The sequence below is a fragment of the Bos grunniens genome, chromosome 10 (assembly GCF_055505025.1).
Source record: "Bos grunniens cultivar Pamir isolate PY7600 chromosome 10, Bosgru_T2T1.0, whole genome shotgun sequence".
Lineage (NCBI taxonomy): Eukaryota > Metazoa > Chordata > Mammalia > Artiodactyla > Bovidae > Bos > Bos grunniens.
The window spans coordinates 86,056,845-86,080,755 of record NC_141174.1 but is presented as its reverse complement, the minus strand read 5'-3'; the positions used below and the strand labels follow the sequence as shown (position 1 = coordinate 86,080,755).

The following is a 23,911-nucleotide window of genomic DNA, read 5'->3' as shown; positions in this document are numbered from 1 at the left end:
TCCTGCTGCCCTGCTGGGTAAATGGGGGCCTGTGGATCTCCAGGAATGGCTCACATAGCCCAACAGATGTGCCCTCGAAACCCTCAAGGTCTCCAGGTGTCAGCCAGGCTTTGCAGCCCCTCCTCTCTGCTCGTCCCCACCTCTGCTCCTGGGCGCAGCTTCTCTTCCTGCCTAGAACGCTTGTCCTAGGCATAGTGCATGTCCCTGTCCTTCCCAGGCTTCCCATTTCCTTGGGAGGCCCAAACCCAGTACAGAGTCCTGAGGTCCTGGTTCAAGTTCCAGCTCTGCGAACTCATTGCTGTGTGACATTGGGCAGGTTACTTCCCCTCTCTGGGCCTCCATTTCCTCACTTATGAAACGGGAGTTCAACCCAATATTTCCTAAGTTCTTCATATGGTCTAAGTCTAAGCCTTCTAGCCCCTCTCCCCCTGCTCTGCCCTCCCAGAGTCTCACCATCCCCAGGAGCCTCTCATTCCTCCACATCCTTCTCCAAAGGGCTCCTGTTTAATCATTCAGCTAGACCTTAATCTCCCTAAGAGCAGAGGTGGGAATTTGTGGCACTTGCTGACCAGCTGTTCTGCCAAGACATTCTGATTGATTAATCAGTAATCCACTGACCATGTCTCTTTACCTTAGTAAACTCTTATTATTAATCATATCTAATCTCTTTAGTTTCCCAAGCTGCAAACCAGAGGCCTGCCGTGACTGGGAGTCTGGGGGGGTCACCCTTCCTGCTGTCTGTGTATGACTGTGGGGTGGGGTGGGGTGGGTGCCTGTGCCTGCTGCAGTGTTTACAGGGTGGGGATGAGGCCAGCTCTAGGCTTCAAATGCCTCATAACCCATTCGGTCTGTGAAGCCCATTACTGCCATGGCCATCCAAAAAAAATAGCACACACCCTTTGCCTTCCCCCTTCAAAGAACTTCATATCTCATCTGGTCCCTTTGTAAGGCAAAGCCAGGATTGTTTACAAGGGACCTGTTCGAGGCCACTCTGAATTCAACAAAAGCTAGGACTGGCTCTTTGTCAAGCTCTGGTTTGTACAGGATGACTGCCTGCCTGGTTGTACAGTCACATCACTTGCCCTTCAAGAACTTAAGTCTGAGAGGCCAAGTTAGTACACACCCACCCACCCACCCTCTTACAAGGTATGTAGCCACAAGAAAACCTAATAAGCCAGATGATCAATAGTGTGGTTGAGGATTCATAAAATGGGCCTTGGGCTTCCCGGGTAGCTCAGTTGGTAAAGTATCCACCTCAGGAGACCTCAGTTCCATTCCTGGGTCAGGAAGTTCCCCTGGAGAAGGAATAGGCTACCCACTCCAGTATTCTTGGGCTTCCCTGGTGGCTCAGATGGTGAAGAATCTGCCTGCAGTACCAGAGACTTAGGTTCGATCCCTGTGTTGGGAAGATCTCCTGGAGGAGGGCATGGCAACCACTCCAGTATTCTTGCCTAGAGAATCCCCATGGACAGAGGAGTCTGGTGGGCTACAGTCCATGGGGTTGCAAAGAGTCCAACACAACTGAGAGACGAAGCATAAAAAAGGCCTTAGAGATCATCAACTGCAACCCACTCACCGTAAACTGAGACTCAGAAAGGACAGCAATTTGCCCCAGGTTACAGAACTAAAAGGAGGCTAGAGCCCAGGTCTCTGGACTCCAGGTCCAGTGCTCTTGCCGCTGCTTGCACACCTAGCAAACATGGCAAGGAAGGGAGCAGAAGGAGCTCCGAGAGCCTGGGGCCACAGGCGGGATGCTCCTCTACGCTAGTCTGGGAGTTCATCTGGGAGGAGGAGGGCTGAGGCCGGAAGTGGCTGCAACCTGGGAGTAGCCAGGGAGTCTGGGTGGTGAAGGTGGTCATGGGGGTGGGCTGTGTGTGTGTTTTCTTTGCCCTATGTGTCCCTTTGACTCCTTTCACTGTGTCCGCTGAGTGGCAGAGGTCCAGGTCGAGCACCTTCCAGACCTGAGAAATAGGGGCCTGGGGAAGGGGAGAGGGTGGCAACTCCCCTCTCGCTGGGGCACTCCTAAGACAGCTGGGTGGAACTGACCACAGGGGCTGCGAACGGCCAAGAAACCCTCCCAGCAGGGACAGGACATTGGTGGGGTGGGGCTGCGGGTGCCCAGTTGTTTTTTCCCTGTGCTCCACCCCATGCATTCTGAAGGGCAGGCTCAGTGGCTCTGCCCTCCAGGAGGCCTCGGGGCTCTCAGGCCTCTGTTCCTAGAAATGGAGGTGGGCGTGGAAGTTGCAGGGGAAATGGGGCCCATGGACACTTCCGACTCCACTTGGGTGCCAGGCTTGGCTCGCACCTCAGGCTGGCGAGTGGCGGGGCGACCCCTGGGACGTCACGGAGTCCGGCGTGGGTGGCTCTCTCTTAGGTGCAGGCCGGGAGATGCCGGCGGTGCCCAGCCTCGGCTCCGCCCCCGCCCGCCCGGCTCCGCCCCCCGCGGGCGGGATGGGCGGGGCCCGCGGGGAGGCGCGCCGACCGCCCAGCCAGGTGCAGGGAGCCGGCGGTCCAGCGGCACACGCGGCAGCAAGGAGTCCCGGTCTCCTCCTGCGAGTCCTGCGTCCCTGCGCCCTTTCTGCCGGATGCCCGGGACCCTCGGAGCCCAGGTAACCGAGGGCAGGACTGCCCCACGACGCGCGTCCTTCCGCCTCCCCGTCCACACGCACCCCACTTCGGCCGCCGCCCCCTCAGGCTCCCTGGAGCCCGGCGGCGGCTCCCGGGGCGACTCTTGCAAAGTTTACTCCGGGACGGCCCTGCACCAGGCGGCCGTGAAACGCAGCCTCTTTTGCCCCCACTCCTCCGCCCAGGAGCCGATGCGAAGGTGGGACGGCCGCTACCCTGGCACATGGTCCCTGCTAAGAATCGAGTGAAGTTTGCTTTCTAGCTTTTCCCGTCTCTCGCTCTTCTGAGCGTTTGCGTCCCTCCCCCTTGTCCCTCGATTCCTTAAGAAAAATATATATCCTTAGATGGGAACGGCAGAGTTGGCGATTTCTTAAGGGATGTTTACGTTTGTGCTTCCCGCCTCCCCCGGCCAAGATGTATGATAGGAGACTCGGCTGAGCCAGACCGGGTGCGGGTGAGGGGGCAGCCCTCCGCCCGGTTGAGGTGGGGTTCACCGTCAGGGCCCTGAATAACTGGGTGCCCAGCCACGAGGAGTTCCGGGCTTCTATCTTGCCTCCCTCAGGCCACAGCCCTGCTGGGCATCCTCCACACCCCTTCTCTCCCTTCCCCCGCTCCTCAAGATGATCACTAAGGAGAGAGGGTAGGCAGAGGGATAGAGGGTGGGCAGAGGCAGGGATTAGAGCGAGCTCTATAACCCTTGACGATTTGAACAGAACGGGCTTCCTCTTGCTTAGGTTTCGAGGAGCGCTCAGCTGTGTGTGAGGAAGAGGGTGAAAGATGGTCCTAACTATGCAGAGGCAGAGAGAACAGGTGGAGGAGGTCAGAGGATCAGAGAGGAGCTAACAGCACTCTCATGGGCGCTTCCCTGAATTCACCCACCACCACCACCCCCGCCGCATTAACCAGTGAGGAAGTAGGTCTTTTTCCATTGTCAGATGAGCAAAAAGGGAGGCTCCAAGAGGCTAAGTAATTTGCTGGAGAAAAGTGGCGGACTTGGACCACAAACCACAGTCAGATCGTCGGTTCTCCATTTTGCTGGGCCCCCGATCAGCAAGCGTTCATTTCTTCTCTCCCTCCCTTGAGGTTCTTCCCCTGAAAGGGGTAGGCCCAGAGAAGCACACTTCCAAGAAGAAATAAAATCCGCTCAGGAAGCCCTTCCAAGAGAGGGCAAGCTCCTTGCTAAGCTACAAGGTCTGCAGGAGGCAGAGACTTGTTTTGCTCACAGCTATAGCCGGGGTGGCGCTAGTGGTAAAGAACGCACCTCCCGGTGCAGGAGACTTAAGAAAGCCTGGATCCCTGGTTCGGGAAGATCCCCTGGAGGAGGGCATGGCAACCCACTGCAGTATTCTTGCCTGGAGAATCCCATGGACAGAGGAGTCTGGCGGGCTATAGTCCATGGGGTCACAAAGAGTCAGACACGACTAAAGTGACTTAGCATACACACAGCCGTAATACCTGAAAGTGCCCCACAAGAATGGAATGAATTAACCTGAAATAGCAAAGACTCTTTTCCAGCTGATGGATCTTTGCCCTTGTGGAACAGAAAGAGCATTCTGATAAGTCAGACCAGAAAGGTGTCCTACGCCATTGCTGAAGGCCCTTGAAATCTTTACCCAACTTGTTTTTTTTTAAGCCAGTGAGCATGTCCATAATCCCACCCATCTTTCCAGACAGCTGGGCTTTCACTTCACCCTCTGTCCACTTCTGGTTAGGCTAGGAGAAGTAGCAGGTGGTGGGATACATGTCCAACATGACCTTGCTCTAGGTCGGAGGCAGAGGGCCTTTGGCCCATCTATACAAATCTTACCCATTTCTCCAGGAAATCTTATTTGAAAATGCTAGTCTTCATTCCCTTCTTCCTCTCCTTACCATTCCATGGGGCAACCATGGATTTAGGGAAGAGGACTCAATTTCTTCATCTGTAAAATGGGGACAATAGACTCTGCATGGTTTCATGCAAGAGTATGTAGTCCAAATGGCTCTGTGAGCTGCAAAGCAAACAGAGAAACATTTCCTCACATGTTTGTCTGTTAGCCTGACCTCCCTGGGTGGGCTATAAATTCCTTCCAGGAAGTGATCACTCATCTTGATGTCCCTCTAAGAGCACTCCTCATAATGAGCACACAGTAGGTTCACACGAAGTACTTATCAATCAAACATAATCTCTAGAGGAAGAGAAATGGCTAAAAATTGGTGAAAAATCACCCCTCTCCAGCCATGTAAGGAGAAGGGATACTCTACAACACAGGGGAGAGTCTTGGAGGGACAGGAGGGGTCTGAGATCCAAGGCTAGCATCGAGTGGAAAGGCAGGGTGTAGCAGACTTTCTATGACAGTGCCCTGAAGACATCTGAAGCTCTGCCAGGAACCCTATAACCTTGGATTCCTTAGCAGACGTGGTGTCTGCTTTGGCCTGAGAACAGACCAGAATACCCAGAGCTAGCCACTTGGAGAAGGCCACTGAGAGCATAGCTGGGATTCAAGGCCCCGTACTTGACCTCCACCCCCACCCCACCTACCCCACCCCCACCCTTCACGCACACACACACCAGTGGTTCCTACACTCATAGGCCGTGCCCGGCTTCCTACTGCCATCCCTGGCTCTTAATGAGAACCCAGTGGAGTAAGAGCTTGAGACCCAGCATATCTCAGTTGGAATAAGCCTTAGATTTCACAGTCTTACACCTCTTCTGTGCTTTCCTTTCCACAGCACTTATTACCGTCTAATATCCTGTATGTTGTTCATTGTTGTTTGCTAAGTCGTGTCTGACTCTTTCTGACCCCATTAACTGCAGCACCTCAAGCTTCCCTGTCCTTCACTATCTCCCGGAGTTTGCTAAAACTCACGTCCATTGAGGCAGTGCTGCCATCCAACCGTCTCATCCTCTATCACCCCCTTCTCCTCTTGCCCTCAGTCTTTCCCATCATCAGGGTCTTTTCCAATGAGTCAGTTCTTTGTATCAGGTGGCCAAAGTATTGGAACTTCAGCACCAGTCCTTCCAATGAATGTTCAGGGTTGATTTCCTTTAGGATTGACTGATTTGATATCCTGTATATTTCACCTTTTTATCAGCTGTCTTCCCTGTTAGATGATCAGTTCCACGAGGGCAGGGCTTTTAGGCTGTTTTATTCACTACTCTATTTCCAGGAGCGAGAGCAGTGCCCTGTGTGCAGCGGGTGCTTATCTCATATATGTTAAATAAATGGACACATCCAGGCTGCCCTTCCTCATTGTACAGCTGGGGAGACTGAGGCCCAGAGATGAGTGACCTCTTTTTCTTTTTAATTTTTTATTGGAGTATAGTTGCTTTACAGTGTTGTGTTAATTTCTGCCATACAGCAAAGTGAATCAGCTATAGTTTTATATATATCCCCACTTTTTTGGATCTCCTTCCCATTTAGGTCAGCACAGAGCAGAGTTTCCTGTACTACACAGTAGGTTCTCAGTACTGATCTGTTTTATACCTGTGTGTGTGCTAAGTCGCTTCAGCCGTGTCTGACTCTTTGTGACCCCATGGACTGTAGCCTGCTAGGCTCCTCTGTCCATGGGATTCTCCAGGCGAGAGTACTGCAGTGGGTTGCCATGCTCTCGTCCAGGAGATCTTCCCCGCCCAGGGATCGAATCCCCATATCTCCTGCACTGGCAGGCAGGATCTTCACCACGAGTACCGCCCGGGAAGCCCATTGTATACACAGTAGTGTATAAATGTCAATCTCAATCTCCCAATTCATCCCAGCCTCCCCCTTTCTCTCATACCTTTGTTCTCTATATCTGTGTCTCTATTTCTGCTTTGCAAAATAAGATTGTCTAATACCATTTTCCTAAATTCTATATATATGCATTAATATGTGGCTTGTTTTCCTGACTTCACTCTGTGCGATAGTCTCTAGGTTCATCCACATCTCTGCAAATGGCACAATTGTGTTCCTTTTTATGTCTGAGTAATATCCCATTGTGTGTATGTACCACATCTTCTTTATCCACTCCTCTGTTGACGGACAAGCAGTGACCTCTTGAAGGCAGAGGTGGAGCTTTTCTTGGTTGGATTCGAGTCAATTCTAAGTTGGGTCTCTGTCCCAGGCACCAGGTTGCTAGGGGTGCTTAGGAGCTGCCTCAGCAAGAACCTTCAGGCCAACTGCCTCCAGTTACTCAGAGGGGAGCCCCTAGCCGAATATATCACCATCCACATAGAGTGATTTGAAAGAGCCAGATGGGGAGCGCTCCCCATCAGACCCCCATCCCCAAAAGAAACTGCTGCTCTCCAGAGGTGGGCTATGCCTCTGTTCGTGATGAAAACAGTGTTCTCTCCAGGTAACCTTTTCAAATTACCCGGGGCCGTGGAGAACCCAAGAGGACCAAAGTCAAGTCCCTGATGGCCCTGGGGAAAGATATAAAGCTTCAGGTCTGCTGGGGAAGGCTCACAGACCAGTCTGAGAAGGTGCAACCAGACATGTGGGCCTGGAAGAGTGAGGACATCGTTCTGCTCAGGGCGCCTGGCTCCAAGGCCTCCCTTAGGAATCCAATAAGTGGTTTACTGGAGGCTCCAAGAACTTGAATTTCCGGGATGCTGTGTCGGGACAAGCAGGTTGGAGAAGCTTGGGTGTGTGTGGGTGGGGTGGGTAGGGTAGAAGCTGGAACTTTCAAGGGATAGAAAATATGGGAGATACATCCACATATTCACCAGCACTGAGCAATTTAAATGTCCCGTGCCCCGCCTCATTCTTCCAGCCACTGTTGTTTCTGCAAAGGACTTTCGTCTGTGTTCTAAGGGAAAACTCAAGTCTAAAACTCAAGTCATGTGGTGTTTATTGGAGGAAAAGACACTGATGGCAAGAAACCCTCCCAAAGAGGTTATTGCAGAAACAGGAGATGAGGTCCCTAGAGGTGTCTCTCCTCTTCACACTCACTGGAAATGTAGACCCTGCCTTTTCTAACTGCTTGGACAAGCAGGGCTTCATTTTTAGTAATAGTAATAAGCATTCACTGAATGCTAGTTGGGTGCCAGACACCCAACTAGTTCTAAGTGTTCTAGGTGCTTGTCCTAGGTAATCCTTACAACAACCATGAGGTTGAAACTATATCATCTCCATTTTATAGATGAGGAAACTGAGCCTCAGCAAGGAGCTATAACTTTGGCCAAGATGACAGTTGCAGGGAGAGGGGTAGCAGAATTAGTCTGGGTCCAGACACTGACGCCTCAGCCTCCATACCATGCTACTGCAGTCAGCCACATAGGCCACACAGACAGGACAGAGAGCCTGGAGGCCAGGGGGGTGTGCACACACATGGAGACAGGGGAAGCAGATCCTATGCAGGCCCCCATGTTAGATCGATAGGGAACTTCAGCGTTTCCCCTGCTATTGACCTCCAGGTCTTCTCCCATTAGCATTGTGATTTGCCAAATTAGGAGTTGGAATTGATGTTGGGAGAGGGACTCCTGAAGTTGGGCCTTGAAGGATGTGTAGGAGTTTACCAGCACGTTGGTAAAACTGGAGAGGAATGGAGCGGGGCAGGTAGAGGGAACAATGATAATACTTTGTGAAGAGATGAGTCCGTAATGGTGACTCCTCTTTCCGAGGCCTCTGCAGTTCCCCTGCCCCATTCTTGTTCCTCAGCCACTCCTCATGGCTCTCTTCCTGTGAAGAAGGGAGACCCTGACATGAGACATAGCTGAGACATTCCTGTTCCTTGCCTCCTCTTTATCACCACCATCGCTACAAGTCTGGTGACTTTCAGCGACAGTGGGTGGAAAAGTTTGCCTGTTATGACGTGTGTGAGTCAGTCTTTTATGAGTAACGGGTTTTCGTCATCAGTACTGTTGGGTGGACCTGCACCCTGGTGTCTGGGCTGTGGTGGGAGACATAGTATTGGCTTCCGGGGTAAAAGGGCAAGGGTGACTCTAGGTGTCATTCTGAAATGGCATGGAGGAGCTCACAGGTGTGAGAGATCATTTTTGGCATCAAGGGAAAAAGCGTTCCTTCAAAGCAGTGATCCCAGGCATGGTTTCCACCATGCCCTGTCCTTCTGCCCAGGGTTTATCTTACAGAGTTGTTCCCTCTTCTGGCCTTGACCCCAGGCCAGGACCACCCCAAAGAGCTCTGTGAGCACTTATACAGTAAATTTTACCTAAGCCTCACATGGGCATTTTGCCTGGGCACACTGTAGCCCCCTAAGACATTCTTCCTCTTTGGTTATGTGGGAGCCCTGTGGTCAGGCTGGCCCTGGTGTGATGCATTGGAGCCTGCCAGAGGCACCAAGCCCAGCCATCATGAATTGTCTGGATCTCAGGGTTCTGAGTCCCTCTACTTGGCCAGCTTGCCACCAGTCTTTGAGTCAGTCACAGGAGTCTTGGGAGCTGAAGGCTGGAGTGGCTGGTGGGGAGCCCTGGCGATTCTAATTCTGACACAATCTGACTCACAGTATGGTTTTGGCCCTGTCCCTCTCTGGGCCCCCGTTTCCTCATCTGTAGAAGAGACAGCTTGGCTGGGATCGGGGACTGTTGACACTGTGGACCAGATACTTCTGTGCTGCCAGGCTGTCCCGTGCTTTGACAGCAGCCTCTGCCTTTTAGATGCCCGTAACCACCTCTCGCTTCTTTCTTGACAAACACAAATATCTCTAGATGTTGCCGATTGACCCCTGGCAGCAGAATCACCTCTAATTGAGAACCATGGGGTTAGATGATCTCTGAAGACCCTCCCAATGATTACCCTCCGGACCAGGAAGACAGCTTTCTCTTTCAGCCCCGTTTTGGAAGTGAGGACTGTGTGTGTGTGAGGAACCTGTGTGTAAGATCTCCAAGGGCTTATGGGGGCCATGTGAGCTCTGAGAACAGGAAAAGCGCTGGGCCCACTGGTCCTCTTGCTGGGATCCAAGGCCAAGGTCTCTTTGCCTCCCAGACCTTGGGTTCCATAAGGAGGCAGGCGTGGGAGAAGCAGGCCTATGGTCGGCCCAGGTACTAAGGTCAGCAGCCTTCCAGCCAGTGACTAATCATCTCTACGTGCCCTGAGAAGTTGGCTCCTCCACAGTCCCCTTTCCTGCTGCCCTGGAAGGGGTCACAGGAAGTGAATCAGCGGCCACCCGCCATGCAGAGGAGGGAAGGCAGAGCACTGGGTGTCAGACCGAAGGGCTGTGCACTCTTACCCCAGCCCAGCCCTGGTTTTATTTTGTTTATTCCTCCTGAGTTAGTTGTTTATTAACCGTCCATGGAAGCCCCTTCTGACCTTTTTGCTTCATGGAAGGGTGAAGATTTATCTTCTCTAGGAATGGGAGGAGTTTCTCAATGAGCCTTAGCGTAAATCACTGTTCTGAGGGCAACAGGCTGTGAAATTTGGGGTAGTATGAACCCAGAATGACCGGTCTGGGTTATTCATTCTTCTAATTCTCATTGAAGGATGAGAGACTGCTCTAGATGCTGCAGAAGGAGCAGGGAGTCAGACACAGCCCTCTTCAGCAGAAGCCTTCAGTCTGAGAGGGCAGAGGTCAGTCTGTAATTGCAGTGCACAGAGGAGGGTCTGGTCAGCTCCACCCAGGGTGTGAGGTAGGGGATCGGGGATGCTGGATGGGGCTGTGCCTGGGTTTGAGGAGTTAATGGTGGCGTACAGGGGATTTCAACAAGAGGAGCTTGGGTGTGAGTTTTGGTTTTTGCCTTCTTTGTGTGTGGTAAAATGTACACAACATATAGCTTAATTTACCATTTTAATCATTTCAAAGTGTGCACTTCAGTATCATTAAGGACATTCACATTGTTGTACAATCCTCATCATCATCCTACTCTTTTCACTTTACAAAATCAAAACTCTGTATCCGGTAAGCACTAACCACCCTTTCCCTCCTCCCCCTCTGCCTCTGGTAACCACCGTGCTGCTTTCTGGGTACCTCATGTAAGTAGAGTCTTTTTTTTTTTTTTTAGCAGAATCTTACAACATAAGGCTTTCTGTGTCTGGCTTCTTTCACTTAGTATTGTGTTTTAAGGTTTATTGGTGTGGTATACATCAGATTTTCTTTCCTTTTGAAGGTAGAATGAGATTCCAGTGTTCAATATTCCATATTTTGTTTATCAAAGGACATGGGTCTCTTCCACCTTTAGGCTCTTGACAGTACAGCTTCCATAAACATAAATAGACAAATATCTGTTTGGGTCCCTGCTTTTAGTTCTTTGAGGTATGTCCCCAGAAGTGGAATTGCTGGATTCAATGGAAATGGTACATTTCATTTTTTGAGGAACCACCATACCATTGAGGAAGAAGAGTTAGAACTAGATCTTAAGGATGAACATGAGCTTTTCAGGCATCTAAGTAGAGGAAGAGGAAGGGAGGGGGACAGGAAGGGGAAGAGGGAAGGGAGGGGGGAGGGCCTGAACGGCGGCAGGAGACGAGCAACGGTGTTTGTGCCTGGGGCTGGATACGGACCGCGGAGGGTGAAGGGTCTGGGACCAGGCAAGAAACTTGGGCTCCATGCTGTGGGCCGTGAGAAGCACTGAAGGGGGTTTTAATCAGGAAGTGGTACAGGTGTGTTGTTATCTGAGATAGGCAGAGCTGAAAGTGATGTCACAGAGGGCCTGGCAGGGAAGGAGGCTTAAGGCAAGCACTGGAGCCTGGTGACTGAGTTGGGTGGAAGGAGCAGGTCTGGAGAGTGGGTGGGCTACACAGGGCACCGGGGTCTGTGCTGGGTGAGTAGTGGTGAGGCTGCTGGGTGAACTTAACAGGAGGAGCGACCAGTTTGACAAGATGATGAGGGCATATCCATTGGCTTGAAGGGGCCTGTGGAACCACCTGGGTGGAGACAGGATTTGAGGCGTGTGCAAAGCTATGCAGAGCTAGGTGCTGCAGCAAAGTGGCAGAGGCTGGTCCAGGGCAGGGAGAGGACCACCATCAGGTAGCACAGAGGATCCCACGAAGTTGGAGGCCAAGACATGGGGAGAGTGCTCTGCAGTACTGCCCATCCCTGCCCTGAGTATTTCGTATCTCTCCATATGTTTTCACTACCAAACTCAAGGCTCTGAGCTTGAGGCTGGGCATGGGAATTGGAGATATAGCGATAAACCCAAGCCAGTGACTTTAATTTATTTATTCATCTCTTAAGGCTTAGAAGATGAAATTTGGCCAATACCTTTGCACAGTTAAATATTGACACGATGGTGATAGGCGCTCTTCAAGAGAAATGGAGCATGCTATGAAAGTATGTCATGGACACGTGATTTAACCTAGGGCAGGAGCTCTCACATCTCCACTCCCAGCATTCTGGATCAGATATCTCTTTGTTGTGGGGACCGTCTGGAGTGTTGTAGGATGTTTAGCAGCATCACTGGCCTCTCCCCACATACCCCAACCCCAGTTGTGATCATCAAAAACATCTCTAGACATTGCCAAATGTCAAAAAAAATCACCCTCATTTAAGAGTCATTGGTCTAGGGACTAGGAAAGGTCTCTTGAGGAAGTGGTGTTAATCTGAGTTCTAGAAGATAGATAAGAATCAAGATAAAGCAGGGATGAGGAATGGAGGAGAATATTCAAGGCAGAGGTAACTGGAGTGCAGAGGCCCTGAGGTGGGACGGCTTCCATTAGATGGACGGTAGTGGAGGAGGTGAAAAGTGGCCAGGTTCGAGGGTTATGCAGGAGGGAACACAGGCAAGGAAGCCATCCAGGTGTGGAGGATGAAGCTGGCTGGAAGCTGGTGAGTTGCATTTGGGGCCTGTTGTGTGGGAAACCAACACAAATGGGGGCCTGAGCTCAGAAGAGAGGTCCAGCTGGAGATGCATGTTTGGGAATGACACACATGTAGATGACAAGCTTAGCCTTGGGTAGACCAGGTGCCCAAGGGGGAGTGTGGCCCACAAAGAGCAGAGCAGAGAGGAGGACCTAGAAGTGAGCTCCAGGGGTACTGGCATTCAGAGACTGGGCCTGGGGAGGCAGCCCAGAGACAGAGCAGGGACCTGGGGAGTGGAGTTCCGGGGGAGCCCGAGGATGATGAAGAAGAGGGGACCTGGCCTGCAGTGAGTCGCTGGAGCCTTCAAGTAAGGTGAGGACTGGGGCACAGCCACTGGATTTAGAGACCAGTGACTTGGTCATTCTGGGGTCGCGGAGGAAGGGCCAGGGGGGACAGCTGGCAAACAGCCTTTCCAAACGTGTCATCAGAAGGTGAGGAGAGAGCATAGAAACCAGAAGGAAAGTGCAATAGGGAGGTTTTTGTTTTGTTTGTTTATTGAATCTTGCTTGTTTTGCCCCCATACCCACCTTTTTTTTTTTTTTTAGAAGAAAAATGTATATGGTTCAGAATTCAAAAATTGTAAAGATTTCACGGTGAAAAAGTCTCCACACCCATCTCCTTTGGCTTCCCAGCTCCCTCTGCTCCTCAGAGGCAACTCTACCAGTTTCTTACATATTCTTCCAGAGACATTTCATGCGCAGATCAGTAAATGCATGCATGATCTGTCCCCAAAAAGGGTAGCAACACTGTGTGCATTCTCCTGTCCCTTGATCTTTTTCCACTTAGCTTGCTCTCTGTTTTTTAAACAAATTTATTTCTTATTTATTTCTTAATTTTGGCTGCACTGGGTCTTTGATGCAGCACATGGGCTTTCTCTAGTTGCAGTGAGTGGAGGCTCCTCATCATTGTGGTGCGTGGGCTTCTCTTATTGTAGAGCACAGGCTCGAGGAGCTTGGGCTCAGTAGTTGTAGCTTGCAGGCTTAGTTATCCCCCGGCCTGTGGGATCTTCCTGGACCAGGGATTGAACCCGAGTCCCCTGCATTGGTAGGCAGATTCTTAGCCACTACCACTATGGAAATCCTCCACTTAGCTCTTTTGAGAAGCTTGCAGATAAGTTCATAGAGAGCTTGTCATCCTCCTTTACAGCTAGGTAACGTTCCATGATACGAATGGCATGTAGTTTAGTTAACAAATCTCCTGTTTGGGGACATCGCAATGTCCCTCTGAATCTTCTTGTGCTTTAGTCATTCTGCCGTGTTAGTGGGTACATGTGGGAAAAAGTCTCAGAAGTGGCACTGATGAGTCAGAAGCTTTGTGTGGTTTGTGTTTTGAAAACTATCAGCAGATTGCTATCCATAGAATTTATAAGAATGTTCGCTCTTATCGGTAGAACACGAGGATGCTCATTTTTCTATACCCTCCAACATAGTGTTAGCAGCTTACTGATATTTGCCAATCTGGAAGACAAAGATAGTTTCTTGACATCGTTTTAATTTGCATTTTTCTTGCTCTGAATAAGGCTGAACATGTTTTCATAGATGAGAGCCATGTGCATTTCCATTTCTGTGAACTGTCTATTTGCATGTTTTACCCATTTTCTGTGAGGTTATTGGTCCTCTTCTCATGGAATTAGAGGTGATCCTTGTGTATTGGAGAAACTAGTCTTTTGTCTGGAATATAAAATACAAGCATTCCGCTACCCTCCCACCCGCCCCCCACCACACACAGTTGATCAGGGAAGTTTTTTTGTTTTTGCTGCTATGTTTTCAGAATTATGATGTTCACTGGGGTGGGGGGGTGGTCCCTGGCTCAGGGGTCCCTGAGGAAGTGTTGGAGTAGGTTCCACATTAGGACCAGGACTGGAAACATCTCTGCTGTGTAACAGGCAGAAGGGCAGGTGGGATGAGGGTGCTGATGCCAGGAACTTGGTGGCAGCAAATTTGGAGAGAGAAGGCAGATGTCTTGAGTCCACCGAGGCATGGGATTGTGTTAACAAGGTATCCAAAAGTTAAAGAACAGAAGAACTACTGTATTAGCAAAGAGTGGATGAACAAATGCTGGAACCTGAGCTGGATGAGGGGAAGTGAGGGGGTGGGTATTCTGTGTTTCCTTAGATAGTGTCTTTTCTGTTTGGCACATGCTAATCAGTGGGCCGAGCTGATGGCCAACATGGTTGCGTTTTCCCTGTGATCAGACTCCATACTCTGAATCCCCTACTTATTTTACTCTCACATGCACCATATATTTCCCCTGCCCTAAACCAACCCAGTGCCAGGTCCCAGGCAAGTAGAGACAGCCCCAGTGCCCCCACGTCTGCTGAAACTATTCAAACCAGCCAATCCTGAGCTGCCTTGCCTGCCTTTCCCATGGAAACCCCAGTAGAGGCTCTGGCGGCAGGCCTTCCCTTCGCTTCTGCTTCTGCCTCTTGACCAAAGCCTGGTGCTCCACTGTGGTTCCATGTGCTGGGAAATGTAAGTAGAGCGTTCTTTTGATGTCATTAGCCTCCCTATGTGCCATGCAGACACCATAAATTAAAATCCTGTGGGTACAGTTAAGAGGGACCCTTGGAAGGACAGAGTCTGAGGGTGGGTGAACTGCAGGTCCCGGGGAGCCTGCAGAGCCGTCAGTGTGAGTGCTTAAACAAACAGGCTCTCGGTGTGGTCTTCCTAAAGGAGGTGTCTCGAGATGAGGATAGCCGTCATGGAAGGGCAGGAACACAGACAGGGAGGCACAGGGAACCGTGTAGGTGCAGGTGGGTGGGGGGTGATCAGAACCAGGAGGCTTGAGGGCAATATATAGAGAAGGTGAATCTGAATGCATGTGGGGAAGGAGGGAGACATGGAGCCAAAGATGCAGGCTGAGTCCTGAGGATACTTCTTGGAAGACAGTCTTTAAATTCCCAGGAGCAGTCTGACTTTACGTTGATTCCCTTTGTGAGTTCAGGGGAGGGCTCTGGAGCTGCGGATGAGGAGAGACCTGGACATGACATGAGTCCACCTCTGGCCTTTTAGTGCCAGGCTAGCAAACGCCTGTCCCTGAATGGACTCAACTATCCGCCTTCGCTCCTGAGACTTGCTGCCACCACCTCCTGGCACCGGCACCCTCCTCCTCCTGTCTTTCTGCCTGTTGCACTGCAGAGGTGTACCCTCCTGTCTCTCGTCCCCCCGCCCTCTTGGTGCTTTCTGCCTACCCCATGAAGGCCCCCTCATCCTTGCCAGAGCCTCCCTCCACTGGGATCAGAAGCCCATCCGGTTCTTCCAGGGGCATTGGATTTGAGAGAAGAATTCTTGAAGACCAGAAGGCTTTACAACATGGAGAAGAGAGGAATAATGGTAGAAGGATTAGGAAGAGCAGTGCTGTATTGGAGCTGGGGGCTGCAGTCCACAGTGTCTCGGATCACACAGAGTGTGTGTGTGTGCGTGTGCACCAGGGGGAGGATTTGCCCATTCTAGTCATGCTGGTCCACCTCCCAGACCTGGGCTTCAAGTCAGTATATCCACTGGAAGTTCACAAACACATGCTCACACTTGGCCATCACTCAAGCTACCTGGCAATTTTTCTCTTATTGTTGCCTTGAGAGTTATTGACCTTTTGAGAGTGGAATTTGTGGGGAAATAACCTCACTTTCAGCTCATGTTTACCTTGCTGCCCTGAACTCTGACCTGGGCTGGGTGTCGTAGGTCTTACAAGTCTGTTGCGTCTGTTCTGCTTCCCCAGCAAAGATACCATGTGCCCCTTCTCCAGTAGGCTCGATCGCCCCAGACGCCAGTGCAGAGAATGAAGGGAAGCCAGCTGGGCTGTGGTTGGCAGAGACGACTTCTAGAAACAGGAAGAGCTCGAGCAGACTGTGGGTCTCCTCAAAGGGGAAAGAAGGGGCGGGAGCCCCACAAGACCAGGTGTCCCAAGGGAGCTTGTGCATCAGGTCCCCCCGGGGTGCAGGAAGATGGTGATGGCTGCTTTGGCGGTGACAGGTGAGCTGTTGGCAAGGGTTGGGGCAGGAGACAGGGAGCCCCTGTGGGCTCTCTCAACAGTGTTTCAGCCTCTTTGACAGGCAGGGGAGCCTTGGGGGGCTGCTAGCTGGATGAACTGTGGCTTTGCACTTCTGTGAGAGATGATGAGGCTTTGAAAATGCTTCCAATTGGGCAGTTGTTGTCCCTCGAGTATCCTTCACTGGCCCTCGGGGCAGGAAACAAGTGTTTGTTTCCCCAGATCAGGGTCCAATAATGCTTCTCTCTGGGGTCCTTTCTTATGACGGGCATTGCTGGGGAGCAGTGTCTCTGAGAAGGGCACCAAGAAGGGAGGGCATCTGTTTCTGAAATATGGGGCATCAGCAGTTGAGTTCTTTGACAGTTTTGGTATGCATCCTTTCTAGAACCTGAGAGATTTTCAATGGTTTGAAACCACCATTTTTTTCAATGGTTGGAAAAAAAAAATTGTAAATAATTTTAAAAAAAAAGGAAATTGTGTGAAGGAGGATGAAACATTTGGCTTAAACGTGAGGCTGGGGGAGGACTTGGGAGGAAGGGAAAGTGGCTGTTGTCTTTGTCCCTCTTCCCTCTGGGACTGGTTTGCTTTAATCTTCACTGTCCTCCCAGAGACAGTTCTTTGAGTCCAGCAGATGCCCAGTTGCTGGAATCTTACTTCTAGGCTGTCCCTTAGCAAGACTGGGGGCTTCTGGGCTTACCCTAAGACCAGCTTGCTGGGTGACCTTGAGCAGGCCTCCTGACATCTCTGGTTTATACCTTATTCTCTTCTGGAAGCATCAGTTTTGTCCTTTGGGTTTTGTGTGTGTGTGTGTGTGTGCACGCACTTGTTAAGTAGCTTCAGTCGTAGCCAACTCTATGTGACCACATGGACTATAGCCAGCCAGGCTCCTCTTGTCTGGATTCTCCAGACAAGAATACTGGAGCCGGTTGCCATGCCCTCCTTCAGAAGATCTTCCCGACCCCGGGATTGAACCTGTGTCTCTTACATCTCTTGCATTGGCAGGCGGATGTAAGAGACAAGCCAGACACTAATGCCTCTTGGGAAGCCCCTTGGGTACTTTATGGTCTCCTGTTAATGATCAAGTCTGCTTATCACCCTCCAGATTTCTTTCAGGGCCTGAAAAGAACAGAAGGGGAGTCTGAAGAAGTGAAGTCCAGTGGTCAAGCTCTCAGGGGCAGCCGGTCAATGGAGGGAGGGGTCAGGGGACACAGTCTCTGCCCTGCCTGGGCCTCCACCCTACCAGCCTGGGTGTACTGTGACCATCCTTCCTTGTGCAAAGGCCTCAGATTTGACTTTCAAAGAGAAAACACCTGTCCTGATAAAGTGGGCCTTGTTCCATTCCAGTTGGCTTTGTTCAGGCTCCTGGGCTCAGTTCCTGTGTCCTGCTGGTGTGGGGAGGACAGAGGCTGGGTAGGGTCTCTGGGGGGTTGATCAAAGCAGACGATCCCTGCTTTGAGAGGGCCGAAGTGTTTTGCACACCCAGTGGTGCCCAGCGTGTGTCCGCGCTGGTCTCTGAGCGCCTCCTGGTGCCGGCAAGCCTCACCTCCTCAGCGTTCTCACTCTAGGATGTGGAGACTGAGGTGCAGATGGTTACGCAGCTCGTGGGGTCACCTGGGCCTCGCAGGGCCACTCAGTCAGCCGTGACCAGGTCCCCTGATTCCTTGCCCAGTGCTCTCTTCCCACAAAGATGGGCCTTTGTTTATGATGGGCCTTAACAGAGCTGGGTTCCCTGCCCTGTGCTCCACCCCTCCTGCTCAGATGTATCCCCCAGCCAACATAAGTTATTGTGGAAATGAATTCTCTATGTGCTGAAAGGAAGACCTGGGACTCGGCATGAAAAGTAAGAGGGAAAAGAATTTCTCCAATGGTTTCCGCTACTCCCATGACACCTCTCCTCTCTCCAAAGTATCAGCATGTTCCTTAGGGCCTTCTTTAAAGACTCAAAGAAGTGAATCTCTAATGGTGAAATTTCTAGCCTCGCAGTATGGAGGGTAGCCCCTGATTCACACTGCAGAGGTGACCACCTTCTTATACAGATACCAGGCCTGTGTGACATTCCTAGGCCAAGAAATAAGGGACCTATCTTCAGGCATGTTTCCGCCTCGATGGTCCTTCTTGCTTCCCAGTACTCTGTGGGACACTGTGGGGATATGTGATAGGAAGAGGCATGTTAACCCTGGACATGATTTTTCCTTTCTCACTTTTCATTCAGTCTGCTTGAAGTGCAGGAGACCTGGGTTCAATCCCTGGGTCGGGAAAGTCCCCTGGAGAAGGGAATGGCTACTCACTCCAGTATTCTTGCTTAGAGAATTCCATGAACAGAGGAACCTGGTGGGCTACAGTCCATGGGGTCGCAAAGGGTTAGACATGACTGAATGGCTGAGTGACTTTGGCTTTCCCAGCTTTCCACCCCTGGGCAAAGTGCATCACTGTCCACAATAAGCAGAGGCTGTCGGGACTCTGGGGGCAGGCAGGGATGGCCGGGGATGGCTGCAGCCAGAACCTGCACCCACTGTCGCCAGCTGGCTGATCCAGCACTACTGGCCTCTAGCAGATCCTGCCGGGTTCTAGGCCGGCCTCCAGACAGGGCTCAAGGCCAGGCTGCAGCCGCGGGGGCCTCTGGCAGCAGAGGTCAGGCAGGGCAAGGCTTAACTATTTACACCTTCCCAGCTCTGGCTGCACCTTCTTGGGGGCTGATTTGAAGGCACCTATTATTATTTTCATTCTTCCTGGTATTTTGAATAATTCATTTTTCCTCAGTCCTTAAAAAAAAAACAAACCTGTGCTTAATAATACTAGAATAATGACCTTGTGTCACATTTTGCCACTGGGGCTCTTAATCTACTGCTGCATTCAAATATTGTGAAATGTGTTGCTTTTGACATTGGGTTAGCCGGAAGAATAGTGTCCTTGTGAGGAGGAAGGAGGATCTGTTTTGTGGTTTCCCTTGTAGCCTTCGACAGTCCAGCCAGGAACATCGTCCGTCATAATAATGTCATACAGGCAGGCGACTTTATGGACGCTTACTGTGCACCTTGGCCTTAACACAGGCTCTTGTTAATGCTTGAAACAGGCCAATGACATAATCACTCTGAGGATTATAAAGAGCCTATGCAATGTAGGAGAGCCAAGTTCGATCGCTGGATCAGGAAGATCTCCTGGAGAAGGAAATCCCCAGGGGACTTTCTGATCCCTGCTTTAATATTCTTGCCTGGAAAATTCCACAGATAGAGCCTTGTGGTTGACAGTCCATGGAGTCTATCAAAGTTGGATACAACTGAGTGACTAACACACACACACCTGGAGGCTGATTGTGAAAATTCACTGGAGTGTATGCCCATAAATGTCTTGGAATAGACCAAGTACTCAGTAAGTAGAATTTCAAATCACCATCGTCATCCCCATTTACAGAGGAGGAAAGTGGGGCCTAGAGAGATCTCAGGACTCAAAGCCAGGTCCCCCTGACTCCAAGGCCCAGACTCTTTCCTCACTGATGGGAATAATTGCATATTATAGAGGTTCCTGCCATCTAAGCTTCTCATTGTCTGTGGGGCCACCTGTAAAGTCACATGGGCCCTCTGTTCTCCCCCCCCGCCCCAGGCCCCATATCCTTCTCTGATCCCCAATGTCCTCTAGTCTCTGTTGAAGGTCTGGGCACATGCCAGTCCCCTGCCTGGTCCATGTGACTTCCTCCTGCCAGTTACACCTCCCTGGCTGCCCATGACAGTTTCCCCCTTGCTTGTGGGCTGTGTTCTCTGGGTAATAATTACATGAAATGGCTCACTTGCCAGCTTGATCAGTAAATAATTCCCCCCCAGTCCCAATGGGTGAAGCTCAGAGTTAATGATTGCCAAGGAAAGCTGCTCAGAATGCAAATCATCTGAGGAGGGAGGCAGGAGGGAATGCTGAGCTCCATGACCAGGAGGAGGGGTGCACCCGGGGGCTCCCTGTGCTCTGCCCCCGCCCCCAGCTGTCCTCCCATCTCTTGTCTCTGAGTTCAGCAGCAGCAAACCTCCCTGCTGTGGCCGGCCCATTTCCCCTCTCTGGGCCTTTGCTCGCAAGCTCCTCTCCCTTCCCTCCTCTCTGCCAAAGCAAGTGCTCCCCCTCATTTGTGGCCCACTTCCAGGGCTGCCTCCCCCGGGAGCCTTCTCTCACTGCTCCCACATCCTTGCTCTGGGCTCCTTCTCAGGACTCCTCGGCCACAGCACAGGTCTTTTCCGAGTGCTCCGCTACATGTCAGATGCAGTGCTTGGTTCTGGACACCCATCATGGAGCAAGGTGGGGTCAGATGTAGTCCCGGAGCACTCATGCAGCTTGAAGTGCAGCAGGGAGGCCCAGAGGACCTGGGAACAGAGGGCAGGTCAGGGGCACTGGAGCCGGACGGAGTGGGGCTCGGGCGGACACTGAAGGTGCGGTGGAATTTTCCAGGCAGACATGGAGGGAGGGCAGAGGCATCTCAGAGCAGAGGGACCAGTGTGTACAGAGTGGTTTGGTTGGATGATGTCTCAGCTGTGGAGGGGAGTCACCTGGGAATCACCCAGGTGGGTGTGTCCAGGAGGCCGGTGGCCACTCAGAGAAGTCTGCCTCCCACCCTCCGTGGCTCCTTCACAGTTTCACTACTGGGCAGAAAGAAGGGATTCTTCTCTGTGAAGGTGGCCATGCTTTCCTGTACCACCTGCTCACCAAGCGATGTGGATTCCAACCTAAAGTCTTGCAGTGTGCGGTGAATTCTGGGCCGTGTAGAGGTGACTGATCTCAGAAGCTCAAGGCAGTGGCTTCCCCACTGGGGCTTGATACTGGGAATGCCACCCAGGTTCCCCTACTGGGGCATCTGATTGAAAAAGCGTGAGATGGACTGACCCAGTAGGTTCATGTGTTCACAGCCCCTGGGTTATTTGAGTGCACGGGTGAGTTTGGGACTTACCGCTAGAGTGCTTTTCCGGGCTCCTGCCTCTAACTTCGCCCCTTCTCCAGAGTGAGCACCCCAGGCCCCACCTGGACATTTTCCCGTGGGGAGCAAGTGTGCATGGAGCAGCCCCCTTGCTGGAGAGCAGTGCCACTGTGGCTTGAGCTGACACCTGCCTCCCAGGAGCTCCATCTCCGTGGGCAGGGGGAGGGTGCCTTGCTTCTGCCCTTGGGGGCTGCATGGCCTCTTACAGGCTTCCAGGGCTGCCCCCTCCTCACCCCGAGTCCTCCCTGGGTCTCCCTGCTTTCCTTCCTCCTGTGATCTGGGCTCCATCCCACAGGCTGACAGCCTTATCTCAGACTTCAAGTTTCTAATCAGATTAGCAGCCTGGGAGGAGAGTGCAGATAGGATCGTGCTGTCCCCAGAAGCCTGACACTTCCTGTTGGGGTGAGGGGAACCCCAGCAGTCAGGGCCTAGTTCACCTGCCATCAAGTCGGCAGGGACTCACCCTTTTCCACCCTTGGGGAACGGACCCGCCTGCTGCACTCACCCTGGAAGCCAACAAGCTGTGTGGACTAGGCACCCTGGTCCTGATTCTCCAGGGCACAGTGGTGGACCAGCTCAGCTCTCACGTTGGCCTAGAATCTGAGCATTCTCACCCTGGCCATGCTGTAGGGTCAGCTGGGCTCCTCCTCCTCTCCCTGACCTTCGGAGGGCTTTGCTTAAGTGAGCAGTGGGTCCAGGCATCAGTGCATCATAAAACTCCCTGGGTAGTTTTAGGGCTTCTCAGGTGGCTCAGTGGTAAAGAATCTACCTGCCAATGCAGGAGACATGGGTTTATTTCCTGAGTCGGGAAGATCCCCTGGAGAAGGAGATGGCAATCCACTCCAGTATTCTTGCCTGGAGAATCCCATGGACGGAGAAGCCTGCAGTTCATGGGGTCGCAGAGTCAGACACAACTGAGCACGCACGCACACTCAGGTAGTTTTAAGGTGTATCCAGAGCTGAGGACCACTGGGCTAGATGCCTGAGACCCACCTGTCCAGCTCAACCGTGTGTTACACACGGTTACACTTGAAATAGTCACATTTGAGGAAAACAGCCGAGGCTGTCTTGTATATATCACCTAATACTAGAGTACATCTTTGTATTTTATAAGAAGGTATTTAAAAATTTAAATCAGTAAAAGCAAACATGTAATAATTTTAAAGACAAGAAATGTGTAATATTTTGGAACCTCAAGTAAATGTAAAGAGAAAAACAGACCCTGTCGGGTAACGAAAATGACATATTCAAAACATTGAAATCTGTATATGTTAAAAACACAAAATCTAGTCATGAGAAAATGGAAGACGAGCTATTATTTTATTCCTTCTAGAGCAGAATCTTAACATCAAAGTTGGCAGACTCATTAGGTCACAAGTATCCTTTGCTATAAAATTTTCTAGAGAAAGCTTTTCCTGACCCTCCCCTAGTTGAGGAATGGTAGGAAGATGTATCTGTGAGATATCTTCAAATATTTTCCGCTGACAAGGCCTTTGGGCTTTTTTTCCTGGGACTGCAGTCCTTTATTTACAAGGAGCCATAGTTTTTGCTTCTAAAGCGTTTCCGGTTTGTCCTTCAGTTCTTCAGTTTTATCTTGTTCAGATGGCAATTCTGACGCAACACTTCCTGTATCAGTTTCAAAACTGTCATGTTGATATTCCACATGTGAGGAAAGTCTGTGAACAGAGTAATAATTATTCTTGCAACAGCATTTTGCTTTGTCTGCTTCCATGCAACGCCTGAGAAGGACTCAAGACGTGTTTCACATTTCAGCAGGATTTTTTTTTTTTAATGTTGTAATTATCTCCTTTTAAAAACATAGATTTTGAGAGATTGGTATAATGAACTATCATGCTTGGCCTCAACAGTGATCAGCTCATGGCCAGTCTTGTTTCTCTGGTGCCCACACTCACGCACCCTGCTCCTGCCAGCTTCTCTTGAAGCCGATTCAGACATCATCTCATCTCTGTGATTACTGCAGTGTATATCTCTAAGTTAAAAGGGCCCTGTAAAAAAATGTAACCATCATACTATTATTACATCTTAATAATTGATCATTTCTTGTTATCAAGAATTTCTTTTATCGGCATTCAAATTTTCCCAGTTGTCACATGTATTTTTTTTTTTTACAGTTGGTTTGAGATTTCAGATCTTAAAAATTTTGAAATAAAAATTTTAGACCAAGTGAAATAGACCATTTGGGCTGGAAGTGCAGGATTCATGAAGAGAGCATGCAACCAACTGGGTGAAAGTTTCTAGGCAAAGGGACCAGACCCTGCTTGTAGGTTTCAGAGTGTGGTAGATGGGAGAATTGTTCAGTTCGGTAAACATGTGTTCATTCCACAGTGGCACTGTGCCCGGTGCTGGGCGGGGCACCTCAGACACAGCAGTGAATAAGCCAGGCCCCACCAGCCTTGACTCAGGGGAGCCAGAGCACAAGCATTTCAGTGTGAGGTTTACAAAGGGAGCGCTACAACCCTTGCAGGTGATACTGGGGGTAGCCTGGAGCCATTACTGGATTTCATCAAAAAGAGAAGGTGGAGGAAGGGGTGTCTCTCCCGGAGTAAACCGCAAGTGCAAAAACATGGGAGTGTGGAAGTCCAGTGCGTTCAAGGACAGTGGTGGGTGCTGGGGCATCGC

General features: G+C 51.0%; 1 protein-coding gene across 9 annotated transcripts in view; it reads left to right on the top strand.

Annotated features, from left to right (window-relative positions):
• Positions 1 to 2,497: 2,497 nt before the first annotated feature.
• The window catches only part of PAQR5 (progestin and adipoQ receptor family member 5), a 95,119-nt gene continuing 73,705 nt past the window's right edge, over positions 2,498 to 23,911 (top strand). For 6 of the 9 annotated variants that reach the window (XR_015135317.1, XR_015135315.1, XM_086322786.1 and 3 more), the window contains exon 1: positions 2,498 to 2,609. The gene's annotated coding sequence lies outside the window, so the exon portion shown is untranslated. Of the gene's footprint in view, positions 2,610 to 9,948; positions 10,166 to 23,911 lie in introns of those variants that run through there. The other 3 variants (XM_086322784.1, XM_086322789.1, XM_086322785.1) reach the window with 3 other exon arrangements.